The following is a 20,072-nucleotide window of genomic DNA, read 5'->3' as shown; positions in this document are numbered from 1 at the left end:
TCCAATCTATTTAATGAAAAAAAATTCACACGTAGATGGACATGCAGTTCAAACCTGTGTTGTTCAAGAGTCAACCGTCATGTCATTCATGTCCCCTCCGAAACAGTACATCATCATCGTGATCTTCAGTATCCTATTTAAAGACAGGGTTTTTCTTCATCTAACCACCGTTACACATATTAAACCGTAAAATCTACATGGCAGTAGAGTTTTAGAGCCAGAAGGAGTTTTGGAAACTAACATAGACACATAGACAACCTCTCATTTTACAGAGGACTGGACAGGACATCTCGCTCAGGATGATGCCGCTCGGCGCTGGCAGAGGCCAGGGGAGAACGGAAGGGGCCCGGCACGGCTGCGCTCTGTCGCACCACACAGACGTCACTGAGGATGGAAAGGCCGAAGGAATCGCTTCTTGGCAGGTGAGTAGTGTCCACCGTTTAAACTGGTACTAACGTGAACGGTAAGCCCGTAAGTATGTCAGCTCTATAGGAGAGAGATTTATTAAGCAGGCCAGGGCCTGGGGCTAGTTCTTGGCACATTTCTGTTTTGTGTTACCATAAAATTTTGGTTTTAAAAATGTTTGGGATTGCTTACATCTTATTTGGCAAATTCCTATTCTTGGTACGATCATTTTTCTTTAGAAGAAGACATGTGGTTAGATTATGGATTTGCAAAGCCTTTTTCCTAAAAAAATAAAATGTTGAAAGCTTTCCTTATGATTACATCTTGTGGGATTTGGACTTCCTTTTACTACCAGCAGGGGCTCTCTGTTGAGCGCTTACTATGTACTATGTCCTGTTAGGTACTTTGTATGCCTCAGGTTTTGAGGTTCGCCATAACCTGAGCAGTAGCTCTTGCTATCCTCATTTCATGGATCCAAAAGTGACTTGTCCAGGGCCGTTCAGTGGTGCAGTGGGATTCAAACACCGACCAATTGATTCGGGTCAACCAGTTTGCTCCTCCTTAGAGTAGAAATATCCATCTTTTTAAAAATGTGTATCAAAAGACTTGGAGGAAATTACATCAAAATACTAATGAGTAGCTCCAGGTGGTGGGAGTATGAGGATTTATAAAATTTTCTTCTTTCACATTTCTATTTTCCATATTTTCTATAGTACATATATTTTTCCTATCTTGGAAGAGATTAAATAGCATTCTGAAATAGAAAATTCAGATTTCAAGATCAGGTACATGAAAACATTTTTCTTCTGGAAAATTTGTTGCTACTTTTCCAGTTCCATTTAACACACATCGTGCCAGACATCCCGCCAGGTGTTTTTGCTACAGAGATAAGACGTTGACCCTGGTGGCAAGTTGTTAGGCTGGGAATTCCTAAGGCCCAGCTCATGTCTGTCACTCATGCACCCCCACCTCTTGCCCCCAGTTCCTTCTTAACCACCTCTTCTGTTACCACTGCAGTTCAAACCACTGCTGTCTCTCTTTACCTTTCCCTCCAAGTTTATTTTCCAAATAATAGCCAGAGTGATCAAGGACCTCTTCTCAGCCCTTCCCAGTGGTCTTAGACCAGAATCCAGGCTCTGACTGCCACTCTCTGGACCTCCATGATCTGGTCCATGCCAGGCTCTGGCATCTCCTAGTCTGATTCCTATTCACCCTGCCCAGCTTTTATGGGTTCCTTCTGGTTTCTCCTTCTCTCCAAGCTCATTCAGAGAAGCTCGTTCAAGACCTTCATACCTGCTATGCCCTGAAATCTACCAACCCAGTCATTCACCTTTGCATCATTTGATCTTTGCTTAAATAGTATCTCCACAGAAAAGCTTTCTCTGCCTCCCCTTTTAAAACTAGCCTACCTTTATGAGAAATGATTGGGCTTTGCATACTGGTATGTAAGTTCTCTAAGGGCCGAGACCGTGTGTTCACTGCAGTTGTGTCCCACTGCCTGAAACAGTGCCTGGCATGTCATAGGTGCTTTGTATTTATTGAGGGAAGGTCCAAGATGTGTTTTAGGACCATTGGGAAATTCAGAGCGGCCGCAGGGTTGAGGGGAGGGCAAAGCAACTGGAGATGAGGATGGAAAGGCATCTGGAGCTGTCCAATCTCTGAAACCTGCTGAAATTCCTGCTCAGAAATTAACCATCACCCTCTGGTCTGGGCTTACTCCAAGAGATCCTAAGCCTACACTCCTGGCCTATGTGAACTGCCGTAGGAGCAGTCCTTCATAGGCGCATAGATGTGTATGGCAGACTCCAACCTGCAGTTTCTGGGCATGTTTAGAAAATGAGAGAACACAGTTGAACTAAAAAGCAAACTCCACGTTGGTCACTGTTAATCATAATTAATAACATCTGTGATTTGTATAGTCTTCCGAAGCGTTCCAAGTCTTGAGACATGATCCCTTTGGTCCCTCCAGGCCCTGCCACAATAATGACCTTGGCATGTGACTCACCGCCCTCCCCTGCCATATAATACCCTCTTATTTATCACCCGTCTTACCCCTTCCTTTCCAAGTCAAGTAATTTCTGCCTTGTTTTTTCTTCTCTTCCTTCCCTTCTCAAACCACAACCCATATAATTTTCATTGCCCTCTTTAGAACCTGTTTGCGTCTCGGCTCCAGCCTTTTTACAGAGAAGGGGAGCAGACCTGGAGCAGTGTGGAGGGAGAGATGTGCACTTTTAAATTACCCCCATTAATAGTGGCATTTTCCTCTGGGCTGCAATTCCCTGTCCGGCTTTGCAGTCTCCCTGGGTGATAGATGGCTAAACACAGAGGTGGCTGCTGGTGCTTTAAAATCATTAGCGATCTCAGTGCTCATTCAAGGTTTAAGTCTCTACCCATAGTATGAGATTGATCAGCTTGCTTAAATAATAGAATTAAGGTAATGGTTTCTTCTATGCTTCATGTAATGATGCTTAGGAAGGAATTTAATACTTACTGAGTGACTCCTGTATGCCAGGCACTATATGAGATCCTTTATGTATACAATCTCATTTAGGACCCACATTTTGATGAGGTTGTTACATTATCCCCATAAGAGAACTGAATTTCAAGGAAATTATTTGCCTGCAGTCACATGGTCCATGTCTGTCCAAAGCCAGAGCCCGTGTCCTTGCAAAACACTGTGCAGCTAGCCTCAACTCCACCACAGTACTTGACAGTGTACCAAGGGTCCTCACAGACATTATGTCATTTCAGTCTTCATGACACCCTGTGAGAATGGCGGTGTCGTCCCCAACTGACTTGCCAAAATGCAGCACCACTGGAAATCAACTTCACGTCTCCTCTAGCTCTGTGGCTCTCTGACTTGGAGCCTGGTGTTCGGGGAAGGGTCCCGTGCACATCACTCTGCTAAATGAGGGATTTGAGGCCAGCTCTAGAAGAGTTCGAGCATTGGTGGGCTATGCCAGAGGGACCAGACCACAACCCCTGTGACATCAATGAGAGCAGGGACGTAGGTGTTCACTGGGGAGGTCTGGATGAGACTGCCGTCCCTTTCCTGCTGGTGAGAGTGGAGGCAGGCCTGGCTGGGACCTGAAAGCATCAGAATGAGAGAAGGGGCAGGGTTGGACAGACCAGCAGTAAGAAGCAGAGGTTTGGGGGCGCCTGGGTGGCACAGCGGTTAAGCGTCTGCCTTCAGCTCAGGGCGTGATCCCAGCGTTCTGGGGTCGAGTCCCACATCAGGCTCCTCCGTTATGAGCCTGCTTCTTCCTCTCCCACTCCCCCTGCTTGTGTTCCCTATCTCGCTGGCTGTCTCTATCTCTGTCAAATAAATAAATAAAATCTTTAAAAAAAAAAAAAAGCAGAGGTTTGGTGTGAGGACAACCAGTCAGTGCTGCTGCTTGGGAACTGTGTGGCATCGGGTGAACCATCTCACCTCCCTGACTTCAAATGTCGCTCTGTTGATTGGGCAATCACAGGCAACCCTCAACACAGCTTGAATGCCGCTTTGTCCAAGTTAAGGCTTGGCTAACCTGACTGCTGGTTATGGGAAACTCCCAGAACAAGCAGGAAGTACTGATGACATGAAGAACCTAGAGACTCACTTCGCTTCCGTGCCCTTAAGAGAGAGGTTAGGCAAGTTACTGCCCCTCTCTGGCCTCAGTCTTCTCATCTGTAAAGCAAGGATGCTAATATCTCCATAATTAAGGAGATAATGTTTAGTCAGCTATATATGCTCTCATGTCACTGAAATGCTCTGATAGAAAAAAAGCTCCTAGATGAAATTAGGAAAGGATGAGCTTCACGCCAAAGGACCTGGAAAGATTCCTGGAGGAGTGTGGTATGAGGTGGATCCTAAGAGCTGGACAGGGGTCAGCAGGGAGGGATGCAGAGTTTGGGAGGACAGTCGGGGCAGCAGACCTGGCGTCCTCCCAGGCAGGCAGGGCTACTGCTCTGTCTCTTCCCTTCCCATCTGACTCCATTAGCGTCTTCCATGTTCACAGCTCTGGCCCTCAATTCTCAATTCCAAGAGGCTATTCGTTATGAGACACACTTTTAATTAAACAGCAGCTTTTAGGGGAATAAAAAAATATCTCCACTATAAACAGACATTGGTTTTAAGTTGCATCTCAGTTTCAAAACCATTAAGTTGTGGGGAGAAAGTGTATCTTAGAATTGAGAAAGTACTGAATATGTCACTTCAGAATAAATACTACCCACAAAAGTTCGTCATGTGGACCCCGAGACCGATATTCCTGTTCCCGTTCTAGCACATCCCGGCTTTATCCTTCAGGGCAAGTTGCTTGATTTCCCTGAGCATCAACTCATTTTTTAAACGTCTATAAATTGCCTGGGCATAGGAGGTGAGCAGTTAAGGTTCTTTGAATCTGAATGTCAACTCATTTTGGAAAGAGGTCTGTAGAACATGTTTTGTCTAAAATCAGGGGTTGCCGTAGTTTAAAAAAAAAACCTATATATTGTCGTGTTAGGACAGTATAACACAGTGGTTCTCAACTGGGGGCGATTTTAACCCTCAAGTGACATTTGGCAGCATCTGGAGGCATTTTTGGTTGTCACAACCGCGGGGGACAAGCTACTGGCATCTAGCGTGTAGAGGCTAGGAATGCTGCTGAACACCTTTAGTGCATAGGACGACCCCCCAGAACAAAGGGCTTTCTGGCCCCACATGTCCATAGCGTGAGGTCAAGAAACGCAGACAGAGAGATTAAGAATGTCGGTTGCGGAGCCCAACTGTCTGGATTTGAACCCTGGCTCTGCCACCTACCAGCTGTGTATCCTTGGGCCACTTACTTGATCTCTGTCATCTGGGGGAGAATGATAACAGTTCCTGCCGCATGGGGTGGTTGTGAGGATTACTAGGACTGAGTGTGGGTAGAGAACTTCCAGTGGACACCGGCTTCTAGGAGGCACCCAGTGAGTGTCAGATGTTAGGGAATTGAATCACCATTAGACTGTGAATATACCTGGTGACCAGTACTAGGACTTCAGATAAGCAAGTTAACTCCTTGTGCCTCTGTTTCTCCATCTGTTAAAAAAAGTGGAGATCAAATGAAATCAATATGATAGCACACTGAGAACAGAGAAAGATTTTGCAAATGCATTTGTGTCATTATTATTGCCTCAAACTCCAGTAAGACAATGTCCTGGGGTGAAGCAGTGAACTCTCCTGGGCCCGACTGTAACTCAGAAGGAGCAGCAGAGAGAGGAGGCGCTCAGAGCAGCACGTTGCAGGCCCAGCAACGGACTGCACCTTAAGTACATCCTCAGCTGTGAGTCCAGGAAGTTGCCTTTATTGCAAACTGCGCCCCGGCCCCACATACCACTTTCCCCGGAGGAGTGCTTGGCGAATCAGCATGCACGCCTGCGCTGCAGGCTCTAAACTCCGGGAAAACAACAGCTCCAGTGGAAAGAAAGTCCTGCAAACCCTTGGCCAGGGATCTGTTCCTCCTCCGCCTGTGTCTTCTCTGGCACTTAGATGAAGGAACTGGATGGCTGGCCTGGACTCCAAGGTCTGCCTGAACTCTAACTCCAACCATACAGGATTGAGTGAAGATTATTATCTTTAACAATTACATCAGCAAACGATTTAGCAGAATTGTGTCAAGCAGTTTACATAAATAAACGCATGTAATTCTCAGAACAACCTTGTGAAACATTGAGCATAATGTCCATATTACTGACAATATCGCTGAGACTCAGAGATATTAAGTAACTTGCCCAAGAATGCATAGAGCCAGGTCCACACTACGGTTAACTAACACACAAGCCAGAACGTGCAAAGGGCCTGGAAAACACGAGGCACTTAATATTTGCTCATTGAGTTTAATGAATGAATGCCCAAGGGCAAATCACAAAGTGGCTTGTCCTTTCTCCAGCTCTGTCCATCCCTGCCTCTCGTCACCTCATCACCTCTCCTTGCCTGGGCTCCCAGTTCCTGCTCACTCTGGCCAAGAGCTTGGCACCCACTGGGCAGTAAGTAAAATTGTTCTTTCAGGGACCTTCAGTGGCAGTGGCAGAAACTAGCCTTTCCCACTATTCCATCTGGCGAGCCCACTCTTTGCCAAGCCTGGGAGTCTTGAGAACACAGAGCTGAGTCATCCTTCGTACCTGATCTGCGGGGGGGCCCCCATGTGTGGGAGGTCAGTGAGGCCAGAGGGAGACTGTTGAGAATACCAGCTAGTTACAAGCAGAATGCTAAAAGCAACCCTTGAAGGGGAGAGGCTCAGGGAAGCCTTCCCTGAAGGGGAGGCTGCTTTGAAGTTTGCATACCTGTATTTCAGATAGATTGGGCCACAACTGCCTTCCCAGCCATCCCAGTTTATCCTCCATTCAGTGTCCTGGCACCATACAATTGAAAACTAAGAAATAATCTCTCTAGCAGTTCCGAATCTGCGCTGGGGAAGAAGGGAGAACGGAACTGCGGCTAAGTACCTACCCTGCCAGGTACTTCCACCGACTTTATACTCCTGAGTGGCCACTGAGGTAGACACACCCATTGTAGAGTTAGGGAAAATGAAGTCAAAGAGATTAGGCAATTTGCTGAGGGTGCCAGAGGAAACTGCTTATAGGGATAAACAAGTCAACTGGCCTCTTCCCATTTTGGATCCCTGTGCAGTCCACCCTCGTACGGCTCCGAGAGGGGCAGCGTTGGGGTGTCCAGTGGGCTGCAGAGTCTGGCTGGGGAGGGAGGATAGCTCCGTTTCTGCAGACCCCCACAACGTTCTTTGGTCAAAACAACTCGGGGCAGTGCCCCCTTCCCTGGAGTGCCTGTGGGGACAGTCTAAAGGCCAAGGGCACATAATGTGGCAAGGCACCTGGAGATCCACATCGGAGGTGGGCATTTTTCTCAGTGGGGCTTTGCACAGGGACGAGAGCCTGAGGAAGAGGCTTAGGACAGAGGGACCTCTCCGTCACCCCTGGGACTGCGCAAGATTGGGCCAGGAAGCTGCTTTGGGACCCTCAGTCAGACCTACAGGCTGGAGGGTCTGCCTGCACCACCCATAATGAATGGAATTGTGGACACAGGCATAAAAAGCTACCGCGTCGCTCGCTATTAACCCAAGCACAGTCACCCCTATTAATGTAGTCTCCCATCCTCTGTCCCTCCCTCAGTCATTCCTCTATGGCACTGAGTAATTCCTTTCTTTCAGTAAAGGTCTGGGGACACTTGTCAGGCATCTGTAGAATTTTGCCAGGATCCAAGAAGCCTTCATCATGGTGCAGAAAGCGTTAAGATCCAAGCCTTGACGGATGAGTTGGAACTTTGGAAGGTAGAAATGGCTTAAAACAAAAAGCAGTCAGATGGAAGGGATGGTGTGAGCAAAGACAGAGAAGCAGTAAAATCTGGGAGAAGTGTGAGCTATAATCTGTCCTCCACTTAGACAGACAGTGTTTCCCAAGAATCTTTGACTGTGGAGCATCTCACGAGATGAGTGACCTGAGGAGTGCACTTCAAGAAAGACTGCAGCAGAGAGAGAGAGTGAGTGTGTGTACGCGCACGTGTGCATGTGGCAGAGAATAGAATAGTGAGTGCGGTGGCATCCGTGCTTGCTCCCAGGTGGGGATTCTCAGTATCTCTTCCACAGAACACTGGTCTGCAGAGATTCTCTGTGGTCCTGCAATAAGCATGGGAAGGGCCACATACAGTGTCCTCCTCCGGATTGGATTCAGGATTCGGGAGGCAGTAGCGTATTAAAGGCCACTCCCCCACCCCCTCCAGTCCTGCAGCAAAAACACTTTAACTTTGCTTAACCCTGCGTGGACCAAACTGACTTCACCAAGAATCCCTTTGTTTCAGGGAACATCTTTATTTGGGGGACTAGGGAGCTAATTTTTGTTTAATATTAACATGTACTTATGGCATGAATACATTTCAAGCGGAGCCATGGGGTATTGTGAAAAGTTTTCTTCCCAGCCTTGGCTCCCTTAGACTCCTAGTTTTCTTCTTCCACAGGGTGGCTCTTCTGTATCTTTCCATCCTCGGGACATGAGATACGTGTCTAGACATTCCTCTAGTGATGGCCTCAAGATTGTTTCTAGCCTTTTGTTCATCTGAGCTGGGGGTTGGTACACTATGGCTTGCTGGCTAAATCCAGCCCACTGGTTCTTCTTTTTTTTTTTTTTTTTCTTTTTCTTTTTTTAACAGTGAACCCCTATGGTCCTCAAGCTAAAGGCATCACTATCTTGTCCTTAATAGCTTCAAACAATGCTGTTACGAATATCCTTGCCCATTATTGCAAACACGTGCAAGCAGATCTCTCATAAATATATCCTATTTGGTCTAAGCCAATCTGAGGGGCATAGCTCACTGTTTAGCTGATTTTTCTTTTGTTTTGAGTGAGGTTAAGCATCTTTTCACAGATATAAAAATGTTTATCTTTCTCTTTTTTGTAAATTTTATTTCTTTCTAATTGGATAAAGAATATGAACAAAGGTATTTTTCTTATTGCTTTATAGAAATATTAAAGGAATTTGCATTTTGTCTGTCTCGTGTATAAATGCTTCCTCCACTTGTCATTTGTCAGACTTTGTTTATGTTTTTTTTTAAAGATTTATTTATTTCTTTCAGAGAGAGAGAGAGCGTGAGCAGTGGGGAGAAGGCAGAGGGGAGGGAGAGAAATCCTCAAGCAGACTCCCAGCTGGACACGGAGCCTGACGCTGGGCTTGATCTTGATCTCATGACCCTGAGATCATGACCTGTGCTGAAATCAAGAGTCCGATGCTTAACCAATGGAGCCACCCAGGCGCCCCTATGGTTTTGTTTTGTTTTTTTTTTTTTCTGTGCAGAAATGTTCTCAGTTGGGGCACCTGGGTGGCTCAGTCATTAAGTGTCTGCCTTCAGCTCAGGGCGTGATCCTGGCGTTCTGGGATCGAGCCCCACATCAGGCTCCTCCGCTAAGAGCCTGCTTCTTCCTCTCCCACTCCCCCTGCTGTGTTCCCTCTCTCGCTGGCTGTCTCTCTTTCTCTGTCAAATAAATAAAATCTCAAAAAAAAAAAAAAAAGAAAAGAAAAAGAAATGTTCTCAGTCAAGTGAAGGTGAGTTTGGGTGGGACAGCATAGGGGGTGGGAGGACCTGGCCCAAGCAGGCAGTTCTTATGTCGCAGAGCCCCTGTTTTGTTCCAGGCCCTGGCCAGGCACTGGGAATGCAGTGGCGAACGAGATAGGCAGAGGCCCTGCATGGTGGTGATGATGGGAGAGTAGGACAGTTCTCAGTGAGAATGTCACAGGACACCTCCCCCAGTGGGACTGAGGAATGAGGGGGGATGACCCAGGGGTGCAGGAGGCAGGAGGAGAGTTCTGAGCAATGACTCCTACAAGGCTAGACCTCAGCGACGCGGCCATTTCAGAGTTCAGGTTCCTGGAGCCTAAGCCATTCTGGGTTGTGAGGAGGCACCGCCATGCCTGGCTGCTGGGGAGCAGGGACAAGAGTCCAGGGAGTCTCCTTGAGTTCCTGAGTGGACAGAAAATTGCCCTATCAGGGCCTGCCCAAGGGAGGAGTTTTGTCTCTTTGTAAAGAGGAGGAAAGTTACTCTCAGGACGAAGTAAAGACTAAACCGAAGTCTGAGTGTCCAGGACTGGTTGGGGCAGTGGTGAAGTGTTCCTCCAGGAGCAGCAGAGGATGGGAGGAAAATGCTGACCTCTCCTGGAGTGAAGTCCTCTCCCTGCTCATCCACAGTCCTGGCCTTGTTCACACCTCTGCAGAAGAATCAAAGAGACAGCGAACCACATGGGCAAGACAGGATGGCAGCCAAGGAGGGGAAGACGAGGCTGGAAGGAGAAGTGATGAGAGAGAGGGGCTGACTCTCGGGCCTTGAATGCCAGGCTAAGTTGGCTAGAGGCTGATGGAGGTGATGCGGGCCAGGAAGCCTGGGAGCTGCTTTCCTGCCTGAAGCCCCACTCCCTGGGCTCCTTGGAGGCAACGACAAGGAAGGGGGGGGCCTGTGGGGAGAGCCAAGAGCTCACAAAGGTTCCGCTGTGCTTGGCCAGGGCTTCCGCCAGAGCCCGCTTGCCTGCTTGCTTGCTCTGAGGGAAGGATCTGATTCAGAAAGGTGGTTGCCCAGGGCTCAGGGCCAGGCCTGCTGGCTGCCAGCCCAGCACAGCACCCTCACGCCAAGCTCCCCATCCTGGGGCCTCCTCATCCCTCTTTCTTTTGGTGCTCCCTGTTAGACCCCAGTAAAATTCCACAGCCTCGCACTGAAGATATACTCAATGCTGGTGGCCAGTGCTCACCTGGGGAGCTGGGGGGGGGGTGCACATGCCCAGGATGGTCCAGTGGGCACTTCCTAGGGAGAGAGACATAGGGAAGCTGCTCTGCATTGAGCACCTACTATATGCCAAGCACCGGGCATTTGTAGGGTTCATATTTAATCCTCCCAACCACCCAGCAAGGTGGGTTTCATTATTTCCATTTAAAGATAAGAAAAGAAAGTCCCAGAAAGGCTAAGTGATGACTGCAAGTCAATAGCAGGGCTAGAATTCTAACTCAGGTCAGTCCTGCCTGTGAATCTAATCTCTACCTAAACCCTGTAGTGCTTTGTGCAGGAAATGGCCATGTCTTGCACGTGTCTGATGCAGAGTGAGGTTTCCATGCAAGTTGCCTTTATCAAATACTTTCTCTGCTGGACCTTGTGAACCTCAGGGCAATTCTTCAGGTCAGTAACCTTCCTCTAAATGTAATGATGGAAGCTCAGAGAAGCCGAGCAACTGGTCAAGGTCACACAGCTTGCAGCAGAGGATGGGGGCAGTGCAAAAGAAGTGAGGGGGTGGAGGAAGCTAGCCCAAGTAATGACAGGAATTTTCAAGATGTTCAGGGTGCCAACTGAAGATGGGGAGTATCCCTGGGAGCTGAGTGGTAGTGCTGCTCGTGGGGTATTTGGCCCTGACTCTCAGTGGGCTCTCACTCACCAGAAGGGCAGTGGTCAGGGCGCCTGGGTGGCTCAGTCGGTTGAGCGTCCAACTCTTGGCTTCAGCTCAGGTCATGATCTCAGGGTCCTGAGATTGAGCCCTGCGTCCGGCTCCGTGCTCAGCAGCAGTCTGCTTGAAATTCTCTCTCTCCACCTCCCTCTGCCCTGCCCCCCCTGAAAATAAATACATGAATCTAAAAGAAAGAAAGAAAGAAAGAAAGAAAGAAAGAAAGAAAGAAAGAAAGAAAGAAAGAAAGAAAGAAAGACAAGAACAGTACTCAAATGGCTGGGCTCAGGACACCCCCCTGGCCCCTTGTGTTTCCTATGATACTTGCAGCAAGAAAGGGCCTTAACTGGGCCTATTTCCCCTTCTGTCAGATAAGGGCAGCTGGACTAGGTCTTTGATTTTCTTTTTTAAGCAGCGGTACTTTTCTTTAAAATAGTCTTAAACTGAACCTCCATATTCTTTCATCTGCTCAACAAATATTTATTGAGACCTTCCAGGTGCCTGGAACATATAGTTGACTGGATTTTCTTCCTACTTTGAGGCAGTCTGACATCTGGTAGAAAAATTAAGGGGCCCCACCCCTCTGCTCAGGATTAGAATCAGCCACCTGGGCTACCAGGGGTCCACATCCTCATCTGGGAGCCTACCCATCAGAGTTGACCTGAGAGGCTCACTGTCTGTGCTGACAGGAACCTTAGAGATACTCACATACTCACAACCAACCACATCACAGATTAGATGGCAAAGGCCCAGAGAGTAGACCAGGCCATGGGTCCCCTGAAGCAGTCTCTTCATGGCATCATTAATCAAAGAGTCTTTGCAGAGTTGTTAGAGACCAGGCATGGCTGCGAGGAGAGAGAAGCAGGGAGGACGCATGGCCTGGGCAAGACCTTCCAGGTGGGAAAGAATCCGTCTTGCAGAGGCCAAGCACCCCACCTTCCCCGGCCTGGCAGAGCCTTCTGAACAACCTCCCCCTCCTCTCCCCACCCCCACCACCCTCTGCCCAGAGCCAGGGTGCCAGCTTGGGTTTGGTGACAGCAGCCCCAAAGGAGGTGTTGGGTGGCCGAAGCCCTCCATTGTAGAAGCTCTGGCATCTTCCCCAAGCCCAGCTCACCAAGCTGTCCTTCTGCCAAGCTGGAGAGCGGCTGACTCCTGAAGGGGACCCTCTCCAAGCGGGTAACTTGATCTTCTGCTGCCCAGCACCAGCCCATCTCTGGCTACCAGAGCTGGAGCCCTGGAGAGTTAATGGCAACATGGCAGGACCGGGGAGCGGTTTTCAGGGTCAGGAGAAGCAGCTACCAGGAGAGCCAGGGTGAGTGGGGGAGGAGATGGGACTGACAGGCCAGAGACCCGGGTTCTAGCCCCAATGCTTCACTGACTTGCTGTGTGAGTTTGGGTAAATCACCTCCTCTCTCTAGGCCTGTTTTCTCATAGGGGGTCTGCTAGAGGAGTGGTTCCCAGAAACTTGCGGATGGACTGGCTTAGGGCTCTGATGCCGTTTCAGGTAAGGGTCTGATTGCTCTGCATTGGGTGCCCAGGGTCCTGCTGGCTCTGTGTCCCACAGTCCTCAGCCTCTCTCAGCTCTCATGGAACATTCTAAAATCAGTGGAACTCCATTGGGTGTGGTTTCCATTTCCTTCAAGATAACCAAGTAAAACAGGGTTTTCCTCCACAACTGCAATAAAGCCTAAGAGTAAGCTGGATATAGAACTCGCCCTGTCTGAATCCCTAAATTGACAAAACCAATGTGTGAATAATATTGTGAAATAAAGCTTTGATTGTTTCTCCCCTGGAATTTTTTTCTATCATATCATTTTTTACTATCCTATCATATTTATTTTTCTACTATCATATTTTTAACATATCCTTTTTTTTTACTACCATCATATAAAGTATGCTGTTGTAAGCTCACCACTGTCCTTTATTGAGATCACGCTTTTCCCATTTTATGTGCCATTTATAGCATTGAAATGGCTTTTTTTTTTTTTCAAATGAAATGATGGTGTGATAGTACATGGTAGTTCTCTGAGTAAATTTTTTTATGAGACCCACTGAACACACGGGGTAACCACCACCCAGATCAAGAAACAACATAGTTCTTTTTTTTTTTTAAGATTTTATTTATTTATGTGACAGAGAGACAGCCAGAGAGAGAGGGAACACAAGCAGGGGGAGTGGGAGAGGAAGAAGCAGTCTCCCAGCGGAGGAGGAGCCCGATGTGGGACTCGATCCCGGAACGCTGGGATCACGCCCTGAGCCAAAGGCAGACGCTTAACGACTGCGCTACCCAGGAACCCCAGCCTAGTTCTTTTTTTAATGTCCTTTCCCCAGCAAAATGAGAAGTTGGCAACTTTACATTGTTCTCCCACTATTTATTTAAAATGTACCCATCTGTGAAACCTAACATTCGGGGACCTTCCGGGCCGGATGATCTAACGTCCCCGTGCAGTGTGAGCACTCGGCCGCTCTGTCTGAGCCCTTGGACCAGAGTCTCTGGAGCCGCACCACCAGAGGGAAGTAGGCTTGCCTGGAACTCTGCCCAGCCAATGCCAGGGGAGAGGGAGAATCTGGCCAAATAGCCCTCCAGATGTGGAACTCGGCACTGCTGGCTGCTGAGAGCCAGGGCCAAGGGACAGTGAAGAGGAGTGGCTTTGGGCAAGAGATGCTGGAGGATGAATCACTTCTCCCACTCAGGCCTCCCTCCAGCCGCTTTTCATTAGCCATTACTCTGCCCTCCCACCCGCCCGCCTTGCTGGACACCTAAGAATCCCTAGGGGCTCTTCTGTGCACCAACGTGGCCGTCCCTTCTACCACAACCAATTCGCAGGTCGCGCTTCCCAGACCCAGGAGTTCATTCTCGACCTGTTTTATCTCTTCATTGATACAGGAGGAAATCCTGGCACCTTTCTGAAAGGTTAAGAAATTTGTTCAAAATCGCACAGCAGGCCAGGAGTCCAGGAGGCCACATCCGCTCCACCAAGGTAATGCACATTTATCAAGGACGCGCTTTGTGCCAAAAACACAGGAAAGGGTGACTGTAAGTAAGGAAAAAGAGCCTTTCTGTTCGATAAGTATTAAGTATTATTCTGTTCAATAAGCATGTACCCAGCCCTCACTGCATACTGACCATTCACACATTCAGCAAATATTTACAGAGCAGCTTCTCTGTGCCACTTGGCTGCCGTCACTAGTCCTTGGGGAGGTCACAGCCTGGTGGAAGGGAAGGCCAGACAAAATATGTACAGATGAAGCTAGACAGTGACCACAGTAATGAGAGTGGGAGAAGAGACGGGGGAGAGGAAGTGTCGCAGGAGGTGGCAGCGACTGTGGAAATCTTCTGGAAGGCATGGTATTCGAATTTGCTCTCACTAGATGAACTACATTCCACCTACTCGGCTCCCCAGAGTCTCCCAGAATGTTCCTGTCCTGCTAGCATTTCAGTATTGGTCACTATTAGACTAAGCCTTCTGCTGAAAATGACTGCCCTCCTGCCACCAGTGGCCTTGGCTTAGGGGCTTGTTGTCACTCACTTAAAAAAACAAAAGTTAGGGCGCCTGGGTGGTGCAGTCGTTAGGCGTCTGCCTTCGGCTCAGGGCGTGATCCTGGCGTTCCGGGATCGAGTCCCACATCGGGCTCCTGCGCTGGGAGCCTGCTTCTTCCTCTCCCACTCCCCTGCTGTGTTCCCTCTCTCGCTGGCTGTCTGTCAAATAAATAAATAAAATCTTAAAAAAAATAAATAAAAATAAAATAAAATAAAATAAAAAAACAAAAGTTAGTTGCACACGCATGTAGTTCAATTTAGAAAGCCTACAAGGCTTGTAACGGAAAGCAGCAGTCTCCCTGCTTAAAACACACACACACACACCCGCACACGCATTTTCTGTTCTACAGAGGCAACTGCTCTCAACTCCATTTGCTTCCATTGCTACCTCTTGATGTTTTAGTTTTAGGCTTCTTTCTCCTTGCTCTCTCTATACCCACATATCCATTTTGTGTCTCCCACCGTCTGTCTTGCCCAGGATAATTACATCGCAAGCTTGGTTGGAAGAGTACTACTCCCCGTTTGCATTATTAGGCCATATAAATGCTGCTGACAAGTGCGCTGCGTAATATTCTGTGATTACTTTTCCTTTCCTGCAAAACAATTACGGTTATGTAAGCTCTCAATATGTTTAAATGTGTTGGATAGTTTACCAATTTCATTTCTTGAAGAAATCTCTTCCAGAGTCTTCTGTCCTGTTCCAGTTGGGATTAGTTGCTTTCTATCGCAAACCATTGGCCTGGGGACTCCTCTGCCCCCTCCTTTATGGCACCTTCTCTTCCTTAGATACCATGTGCTCCTCTTTCTCGGGTTACTCACTTGCTCATATTCCTTTGAAGCACTTCCTCCAGCAGCTTCTTGAGAAAGCGGGCAGAGACCTCACATGACTAAATGCGTCTTTATTCCATCTTCACTCTTTATAATCGTTTGGCTAAGGCATAGAATTCTGGGATGGAAATAATTTCCCTCAGAATTTTCACGGCACCTTGCCATTGGCTCCTAGGTCCCATCTTGCTATTAAGAAATCCAATGCCAGTATGATTCTTAATCCTTTGCATGAAGCCTGCTTCTTTTTTTCTTCTCTCTGGAAGTTTTTGCCATCTTCTCTTTGTTCTCAGAGTTCTGAAATTCTGATGTCATGGTAGCTATCTATGTTCATCCAAAGTGCTGAGTCCTCAGTGGGTCTTTCAGTCCGACACTCATGGATTTCAGTTCCAGGACATTTTCTCTACTGCTTCTTCCTAGAATTCCTGTTATTCAGATGCTGAGTTCCCTTAAACTAGCCGTCTAATTATCTTGTCTTTTCTGCTTTCCATTGCTTAGCCTTTTTGCTCTATTTTCTCGAATTTATATCTAACAGTGCTTTTGAGTTTTTCATTTTCTGCAATGATATTTTTAATTTCCAAGGGTTCTTTTTTTGTAGCCCCCCCGTTCTTGCTCATGGACGCCATACCTCACCTCTTAGGACATTAATGATGGTTTTCTCTTTCAAGCCTTCTGCTTTTTGCATAGTTGCTGTCTTTCAAGTACCCCCCCCCCCGCCATGTGTGTTCTAAGCTCTTTCTTACCAGAGTCTTCCTCACATGTTTACTCATCCTTTGCAGTCGGCTCATATTTAAAAATGGGACTCTACAATACAGACTTGATACCATATGGTCATGACTGGAGCTGAATACATGGAGCTGGTTGGGCCACTCCTTGTCTTTTCTGCTGAGCTGGTCAAGAAAAAACTCCTTCAATCTCCTGTCTGGGGGGTACTATCCTGGCAGCCAGAGTTTGGGTAGCTGAATGGAGAAAAAAGACTGAAGACCTCAATATTGAATACACAAGTCATTACTTGATTCCCATTGTCACAGTGCCCCCAGAATATAGATCCTCTGCTACTCTCTACTGAGAATGGGCCTTTACTAGTCTGCCATGTAAGGAGGGTGTCTGGGAGTCTAACTTCTGCTGCTTTTTTTTTTTTTAAGATTTATTTATTTGTTAGAGAATGTGAGAGAGAGAGCACGAGCTGGGGAGGGGGCAAAGGGAGAGGACAAGGGAGAAGCCGACTTCCCACTGAGCAGGGAGCCCCATATGGGGCCAAAGGCAGCCGCTTAACTGACTGAGCTACCCAGGCACCCCAGTCTAATTGCTTCTTAAATAGATTTTCAAGCAATCTTCCTATTTTTCAGCCTCCCCTCCCACCCAATTTCCAGAAGTACCTGGTACAGCCAACTCCTGAGCCATCTGGAGGGTTCACAGTGTAAATTGGGCTGCTTTTCAACTTTCTTTGTTGCCTGTTGAGGATTCAATCAGTTACTATTCTTTGTTGGCTGTGTCTAGTTTCTAGTATTTTGATAAATCCCTCTACTGTTGGTTTCGTTGGTTTTAGGAAAGACCACAGTGTGTGTTCGACTTGCTATCCTTATCCTATTTCAATTTTTCAATGAATAGAAACAACACATTTTAGAGCAGGAATTCTCTGCTACCGATTTCTAGAAGTAAACAGTATAACCGGCAAACGGAAGAGAGCCTTCCCCGCTAGTTCTTTACCTAATAAGACCTTTCCTGGCTCTCAAAGCCCAGGCCAGAAACCATCTTTTGTGATGTCTTCCTCAGTCTCCCAAACTTCTATCTGGTTTTACCCAAGTTGGGTCTACTGAGTGATAGACGTTGTATAGAACCTTACAGACATTATGCCATGGAAACCTTTACACTTTATACCTGTAGAGATTCGGGGGGGGAGGGGGTCCACAGACCAAGATCCCACAACTAGTGAGTGAAAGGATTGAGATTTGAACTCAGGTCTGTCTCCACTACCGGACCCCTTTGACGTTATTGTTAATTCCAAGGCGCCCCAAAGGAGGAGCTCACGTTCTCGTGGGGGGACATAAGGCACACGTACTGCACAGTCAGCCCCAGGCACAGGAAAGGAGTACCAAAGAGGAGGAAAGATGTTGAGCGGTGTGCAGTTCAGAAGAAGGAGGGCTTCATCCCAAGCGACTGAATCAGGGTGGGCTTCACAGAGGAGGTGGCCCCTGAGCTCATCACCACATCAGGCCACCTTCTCTCCTTGCCTAGAGGATTGGCAGTGACAGTGAATGATAAAGATGGTAGTGGTTTAGTTGCAAAGCCCTTTTATGCAAATCTCTTTGATATTACAGAATCTTGTGGGCTGAATGTTATCTCCATGTTTGGCAAGAGAAAATCAAGGCACAGAGAGGTTAATCGCCAACTCCTGGTTACCCAGCGGAAAATCAGAATTCAAACCCATCTCTTCCAAGTGCAGGCTCTCTGCTTCCCCTACCCCTTCCATGCTTGCTTTATCCTGGCCATCAGTCGAGGGAAGACTTCCTATTCTAAAACACCTCTTCACCAATATTTCACAATATATGTGGTGTGTGGCCTGCCTGTTTCGGCTCCCACTCTAGGCCTACCTAATCTCTGGGAGATGGGGTCCTAAAAATCTGCATTTTAACAACTGTCCCCGTGATTCTTGCGCTCACCTAAGAGCGAGTTGCCCTAGGCTTACAGTGACGCCAAATGGCGCAGTGGTCAGAGCGCGGACCCAGCAGTCAGCACCACCCTTCTTGGCTCTGTCTCAGGACTGCCTCAGTTTTCTGCCTGTGCAGTGGGCCGAGTCACACGTGGTCCGCTCACCCCGGTAGCACAGCGAACTCCACACCTGCCTCCCTCCCCAGGCTCCTTCCCACCTCCATCTGGCCGCCCCGCCCCGCCAGAGTGGAAGGAAACAGCTGGGGACTCTCTGCTTCCAGGCTGCGGTTGCCTCCTAATGGGCTGCGGACCCGCCCTGAGGTTGGGGCGCTGGGCCGCTTTCCGCACGCGCCGATCCCCCACCCAGGAACCACAGGGAACCCGAGTGCACGGCGCATCCCGCCAGCCCGGCAGTCGCGGCCCCCACCTCCCTCCTCGCCTGCTCTCCAGCAGCCCATAAATATTCCCTGGTCCCAGAGGGGGCGGAAACGGACTTTCCAGCGCGCCTCCTGGCGCTGGCCCACCTTCCCCCCCTTTCCCTTCCTCCCGCGCTCGGAACCCTGCTTGCAGAAGCCCGGACGCGAGTCAGCCCCTCTCCACCACGCTGCCGTGGGGCGCATGCGCGTGCGGATACCGGGCGAGGGACCTGGGACCCTAGCGCTCAGGGTGCGGTGGGCTCGGGCAGCTGAAGCAACCACACCCACCACAGGAATCTGCAGGAGGGCCCCCCACTCGACCCAGGGGTCGGGGAAGGCTTCCTGGAGATATTTAAGCTAAGCTCTGAAAGATGAAAGAATACTACGGGCAGAGGGAACAGAGTATGCAAAGGCCAATAGGGCGGCATTTAGAGGAAATTACCATTATTGTATGTCTCAGAAGTATTGCGTTCAAGGCAAAGTGTCAGGGGCAGAAGAGACTGTCAAGGGCCAACGAAGCAGGGTCTTATAAATTATGGTAGGCGGGTACTGTAGGGTTCTTAGCAGAGCATGTGACTTAACCAGATTATTTGCTTTTAAGAACGACCACTCTGGCTTGGTGTGGGAGGTGGAATTGGGGGGTTGCAGGGACATGGGTGAGAAGTCTGTAGGCAGAGGTCATGGTAGCCGGGCCAAGGTAGCTGCAGTGGGAATGAAGAAAAAGGGATAGACTGGAGAATTTCTTTGTGGAATGAGTAGGACTCTGTGATATGATAGACAGGATGTGGGGATCAGGAAATGAGTGGTGGGTGGATAACCCAGGTTTACCCCAGTAGGAAGCAAGAGGGAGGATGGTGCCTCCTCCCACAATGAGTGCCTCCTGGAAAATCCTCCTTCCCTATCCATCCATCTTGGATTCAGGGCCTCACTCAATGTCCTACCTCACCACCTCCAGGAAGCTTTCCCTGCTCACTTATGGATCTCAGAACGTCAAAGCTTGTATTTGGTCATTTCTGTTTTGATTAGTTCTAGAACTAATTTGTGTGCATCAGTCTTTAAGGGAGCCCTGCGTGGTGGTTAGGATCACATTAGAATCTTAGCTCTCCTGCAGACTTTTCTCTGTGACTGAGAAAGTCAATCAATGTACAATGGGGATAATAATCCCTCCCTTGAAGGATTAGGATTCTATGTGACCGGCATATGGTATGTGCTTAGTGAGTGAGTGAGGGTTTGTTGTTTTTTTTCCCCCTCCACTGGAGTTGGTCAGCGTGAAAAACAAACAGCGGTCTCTACAGTGTCTCCTGAAA

At 48.4% G+C, this 20,072-nt stretch overlaps 1 long non-coding RNA gene across 1 annotated transcript; it reads left to right on the top strand.

The window, feature by feature from the left end:
- The first annotated feature begins 111 nt into the window (after positions 1-111).
- Positions 112-18,319, top strand: LOC148108756 (uncharacterized). The gene is made up of 3 exons (XR_015727035.1): positions 112-422; positions 14,219-14,312; positions 18,019-18,319. It is a non-coding gene; the product is annotated as an uncharacterized LOC148108756 (long non-coding RNA).
- Positions 18,320-20,072: the final 1,753 nt, after the last annotated feature.

The sequence above is a fragment of the Ursus americanus genome, chromosome 16 (assembly GCF_024610735.1).
Source record: "Ursus americanus isolate L20-20 chromosome 16, mUrsAme1.1.p, whole genome shotgun sequence".
In the NCBI taxonomy this organism is placed as follows: domain Eukaryota; kingdom Metazoa; phylum Chordata; class Mammalia; order Carnivora; family Ursidae; genus Ursus; species Ursus americanus.
The sequence above is the reverse complement of the archived record's forward strand: the minus strand, read 5'-3'. Positions and strand labels throughout refer to the sequence as shown.